This window comes from Branchiostoma lanceolatum, chromosome 13, assembly GCF_035083965.1.
Source record: "Branchiostoma lanceolatum isolate klBraLanc5 chromosome 13, klBraLanc5.hap2, whole genome shotgun sequence".
NCBI lineage: Eukaryota > Metazoa > Chordata > Leptocardii > Amphioxiformes > Branchiostomatidae > Branchiostoma > Branchiostoma lanceolatum.
In genome coordinates, this window is record NC_089734.1 from 13,728,862 (window position 1) to 13,735,182 (window position 6,321).

The following is a 6,321-nucleotide window of genomic DNA, read 5'->3' on the forward strand; positions in this document are numbered from 1 at the left end:
ACATGCTATGGTACTGATTTTTGAATGTTAGATAGCTCTTTGGACAGAGAGTAAGTGGTATAGGTTTTGGCCCCTTAGCGCCTTTTTCTGGAACTGCGGGAGCAGGTTTTGCTTCAGACTGTGAAAGGGAATAACGTTATAACTCAAGAAGGGCTTGATGGATGGTCATGCTTTTTGGTAAGTGGATAGCTTGAGTGATGATTTACATGATTACATACGTATTATGCAAATCAGCATCCAATTTGCATAATTAATGAGGAAAGTATATACATCAGCCAAATTCCATGGTAGGACTCTCAAACATGTGGCATATGTACTGAGGAAGAGATAAATATTAATAGATATCACCTATGCAAATGAGACCTCATTTACATAATAAATGAGTAAATACTATAACTCAAGATGGGCTTGATGGATGGTCATGATTTTTGGTATGTATATAGCTTACGTGATGATTAGACAGCAATTATGCAAATCACACTCTAATTTGCATAATTAGTAAGGAAATCTTAAAAACTCGCTGTAATCCATGATGTGACTTAAAATATCTGACATTTGTAACTTAGAAAGAGAGGAATGTTTATAGATAGATGAATACCAAATTTGCATGATTAATGGGACAACTATTATACAATACTGGTAAATGACAGCGATTTCATACTTGTGTCATTTTGAAGTTATGTGAACATCGTTGAATCAAATTATGCTAATAAAGACCTCATTTGCATAATTGATGATAAATGTGAGCATAACCTTCTTTGATAAGCTCATACTTTGGACAGCTTATGTTATTTGGGTGGAGAAGACGATCAACTGGTATGATTTATAATTGATGAGAAACACTCCTAATACGTCAGTCATAAAGGTTAAAATCAATTGGCGAAGGTATGAGGTCTTGGAACTCTAGTTTTTATTCCATTGCTCTACTCTAGATTCATAAAATCAACGAACGGTTAACTCTCCTTGGCAAACTCTCTCGGCTCGAAGAACATACAGTAGATTATTGGGCACTTTCTGAAAATGCACAAATCTCACGTCGAGGAAGCCATCCGCTGTGTTCATCTTCCATAAACTCCCAATTTTACACACACACACACACACACACACACACACACACACATACATACATACAGACAGACAGACAGACAGACATACATACATACATACGTATACATATACACAGGCAAATGCAGTACCAAAGGTGAAGGCTCCTGGCCCGTAGACAGTTCACGTCTCGACCAATGTCTCTATTTACATGACAATGGCCAGACGGGTCCTGTTTACGCCTAGGGGGCTTTTCCGCCGTACGTCAGCTCTGTTTCTCCCTCTCTCTCGCCCCCTCTCTCCCCCCCCTCTCTCTCTCTCTTTGTTTGCCTTAGTTTTGAAAGTTCTTACAACGAATAATTCACACAAGTTGGTCAGAAGAAACTTCCTAGTATTTCCACCTTTTTCAGTCAAATCCGTGGAAACAAATTTTTACTTTTGCCGCGCGGGTAACCTCCTTGCTGTATACGTGTTGGGAGATGCTTAGAATTTAACGCCCCAGTGCCTAGCACCTACAGGGCAAATTGTTTCTACCAAATTAGGAACTTGACAAGTGCGTTACACAGTGTCTTGCCGTCAGTAGTGCTTTTGTTCCGTCTGCATGAAGTCAAATGTCATTGATTATTGCGCAGATGGCCAGGTCAAGTTGGGCGTAACGTTACCTTTCGCCTTTGGAAGATTGTTTACCCATGTGAGATACACACGCAACCCTAGGCCTCTGTCGTGCACGTAAACATCTGTTTGACCTTTTTTCGGCAGTAGTTTATAATGCCCTAACTGATTTTGGGTTGCAGACCAACAGTGTCTATACCAGTGTCTACTTGTTCACACAAAGTTTGTGCGTTTCTGTTGGTCGGTTAATGAATGTGAAAAATATTTGTATACCAACATTGAGTATGTTTCAATGAGCATAAGTATATTTCATCTTTTCTTCTTTCAAATTTTTGTTTTATTCTTTATGGGGAAGAGAGCGTACTAAATGTATATAATATCAAACTTATCAGTAAAAATTTGAAACTTTTCATGTGTGTTTTTATATGTACTTATATAGTGATAATTACATCCCGATACTTACATAACTTCTAGCTAGTGAACCTGTTCAAATCTTTTAACAAAAAAGTTGACCGCTGTGCAGCTGTAGTACCCAGCATCCTCAGTAACAACTACCGCGATGACGAGAGTTCCGTCCTGTTTTACGTCATATCCGGGACACTCAGTGACGTCATGAGAGAGGACTCGTCCAGCTACAGATTGGGGTGTTACGTAACCAGTGAGCATTAAGAAAAAGTTATAAGTGTTCGAGTGATATACATGTACGGTAACATTCTGCAAAATCGACAGAAAGTTCTGTTACAATTTTAGCTTAAATTCAGGTGCTAGATATTCGATGCGTGGGCTACAGAGAGTCGTTACTGAAGTGAAGTCTTAGGGCTCGTGGAATGAAGGACATTGAATGTCTTTTGCTTTTGTTGATCGTTGATTGGTGGTGTCTTCCCCTGCGGGGGTTGTAGTGCTGTCCAGAGAGGTGAAGTGCTGTCCTGCAAGTCACTTAAAACGACTTTCCTCACTCCACCCAGGTGCAAATGGAGGTCCCGTGTTTGAGAAAAGCCGTACTTCGAGCACGTAAAAGAACCCACCACACTGATGGAAGAAAATAGGGGTCTTTTCCGGGTGTGAGTGGATCAAATAAATCTGTCCAGACATGCAGCTTGTGCTGTTCAGTACAAACCTGGTGTGTTACGCCATGAGGCGGTTTGCGATGAAAAGAAATGACAGAACCGATCGTCAACAATTAAGGATCTACTCAACTCTAGGGCCTGCAGACGGCTCCCGCCGCGCTCCTTTGCGATCCAGCCCGCCAACAACATCCATCATTGACGTAGCAGAATTAGCCTCCGTTGTAGGCCTCCCCACGGCGATTTTTCAACTTTGATATCGGCGCCAGTTTCTCTAAAAGCTTTGGCTTGGCCGCTGGGGGCACCGTATCTGCTTGGGGACCGTGTCTGCTTGGAGACAGTATCTGCTTGGGGGACTGTAACCGCCGTATGGGAGGTTACAGTCCCCCAAGCATATACGGTGCCCCAAGCAGCGGCCCAGCCAAAGAATCTGGCACCGATAAGTTGAAAAATCGCCGTGGGGAGGCCTGCAACGGAGGCTATAGCAGAACACAGTTTTTCGGCCTATATTTTTTAAGGGGCGCATTGTCACGGGCTTTGGCGCGGTGAAAGTCATAAAAATGTGCATTTGAAAAATATGAAACACGAATTTATCCGTTGGCGTATCGGCTTCTCAAGCCAACTTTGAAACAGCGCTCTGCGAGAGGTCACCGAACTGCAGCTGATTCACCCCGAGAGGCGGTCGCATAAGAAGGCGCATTAATACACAAACTGGAAAAAGTTCACAATCCAAATCCTACAGTCTACAAGCCGACATATTCCCACACCACACTGCGCAGTTTACACTTGGATGCCTCTCACATTTGAGTTTCTACCCAGTCCTCAAGAATTTTGACCGTACTACTTTTTGTACCCGCGGGGGTCGCGGAAAAATTGAGGGAATCATAATTGTGGGAGGGGGGCGTTAATTATACAGTCACCAAAGCTTGACCGCTGAGGTATTCTTTTATATAATAAAGATAGGCTAATTTTCCTATCCACCCAATGTTCATAAATGATCTCGACATTTGAAGGCTACCATTACAATCGCAATTGCTATTTGAAATCGGCAAATACAGGCGCCTTTGTCTCGGGTCTTGCTGACGTAATAGATTAAACCAAGGACGTCTTATTTTAACCTCCTCGGTTAAACCTTTTGAATCTTCCGTTATGTAATGTCGCGAGATAGGATGACGTCTTATCGTCAACAGTGCTTTTGTTCCGTCTGCACTGAGACGGCAAATGTCATTTCTCTTGTTGAATAATTGTGCACGGAGTCAGGTCAAAATTGATGACCCCTGTGATTATAGCTCGAGGAGGGTTCATGTTGTACAAACTTGTTAGTCTTCTTAAACACCCGACCGTGAGTCCCCAGGGATATCCGCGGTGCTGGGATAGTTACTCGCCCGCCGAAGTCTATGGGCGCACTCCGCGGCCGGTAAATTTTACAGGGCGGGAATCAGTTACCTCGGACAAGACTATAATACAGAATGACCAACAGTTAGAAAAAAGGACTGAGCTGGTAAAAAAGAACTCCTGAGATGTATCAGGTCGAAAATAACACTGAATCACTACCCCAAAAATGTTTGTTTTTTCCAAACGACAGTTCAAAAATATCACTGTGTTTCTAGTGGATGAACTGAATTCTTCTCGAAAAGCCCTGGATTGTAAACTGTAACATTTTTTTTGCAAATACAGTAGAAGCCGCTTAACTGCACCGCCCGTTTGTCAGCAGTTTTGGTGCAATTATCCGGCTGGTGCAATTATGCAAAGAGCCCAGCTGGACCGCACCACCATTGGCGGGGGTGGGGTGGGGGTTAGGTGGTTTGGGGTATCGTTATTCAGAAACACTAGCACAAAGAAAACAGACGAAATTATGCAGCTACTAACTTTATTTACATATACAGTATTCAAGGACATGTAATCGTTATCGTGTTCACAGACACACACACACACGAACGTTGACAAAAACATATCCTTCTCGGCGAACGTAATTATAAATGCGCAATCATTTACAGCAACACCTAGGCCTGCGCAAACTTCAAACACATTTACAGCAGTTGTCCCCTGGTCGCCCGACGTCTGTAAAGTATTAGGTCGTGTGCAGGGTAGTTGTTTCCAGCAAGACAATTAGCTACTCATCTTTAAAATGTTACATGAAGATCATTGCGTCATTGATAATTGTTACGAAATGCCAGGCTTGAATTTGTACATTGGAACCAGTTACTCGTTATGAATACGGGTTACATGGGTTTTGAGCAAATGACTAGTTTGGTCATTTTCAAAGGACGGTTTCGTAATCGAGTTGACATGTTAAAGCTCCGCTCTTTTCAGACAAAGGTACGTATTTTGTGCACGCACCTACAGCTGACGGAGTGTGCATAGATCTCTTCACCCCAGGCCATGATGATTTGATTATATGGATGACATCCTCTGGAAACCGCAAAACTGATGCGAGCGTGCGAATAAACAAAGAGTTTGGCAAAAAAATGTCTTTATTATGAAATCAACGTGGTCAGGGAGGATGAACACACATTATATAGTATGCCGAAATAAAGATTCTGCATTTTTGTTCTTTCAAAACTTCTTCTTTGCGTTTGGAATTGACTTTGGCATTCTGTGACATAAGTATCCATTTTTATACAACTTAATTACAGCATGTATATTCTTATTTTGCAGCTGCTTTTTACGACTTACACTATGGCCTAAAACTATATCTTTTTTGGAAACGGACGAAAATTGATGCGCGCGCGGATGTCATCCATGTAATCAAATCAACATGGCCTCGTGGTAAAAAAAAAAATTACTACTCGTCGTTCATCCAAACGTTCTAGCCCTTATCGCTGGTTTAAAAGACATTAGAAAGACATGGTGACATCCTAGCATATGTCATCAATTCTTGTTGATAAAATGGTATGCCTGGGAGCACAACCCAAGTTCATCAAAACGACACCCTACTCTAGCAGCGTCGAATCACTCGGCAACAAAGCCTTCTTAGGTATTGGTGACGTCACCACCAACAGCTCACCAATCAGAGATTCACCAATCAGAGAATTGCCACAAGCTCGTCTTGTGGAAATCCGCAAAGGTCGCTAGGCTATCAGCCAATCAGGATACGTCTTACATCGCTACTTTGGATTCAGAACAAAATAACGGCTGTTTGCGCCAAATAAGGCTAGCTCATTGATTATTCATGAGCAACTGTCAGTAACGTCACCAATACCTAAAACCTTAGGCCAGAACATGGAGCCAGAAGAGCAGGGTCGATGCTGGAGGCTTTGTTGCCGAGCGATTCGACCCGGCTGAAGGAGGGTGCAAACGGCGACCAGTGAGTGCCACATCCCCTAGTTTCCTTTAGAAGGGTCAGTGTATATTATCTAGCCTTCAGGTGACAGGGTTTCTCAATCTCAGGATAATCTGAAGCGAAACATTATCGTCATGTCGTCAAACTGAGTTGAGATATTGAATCAGCGCAACTGTAGAATGGTGAAATTGAAAGTACCCAAACACGTCGCCGGAACATAAGGATCCGTAAGCGTTTAAGGTCGTGTTCGCGTATTTAAGGTTGATATCTCGCATATAAGTTCATTTACTTGTGTCCTAAGTCATATATTATGCAACG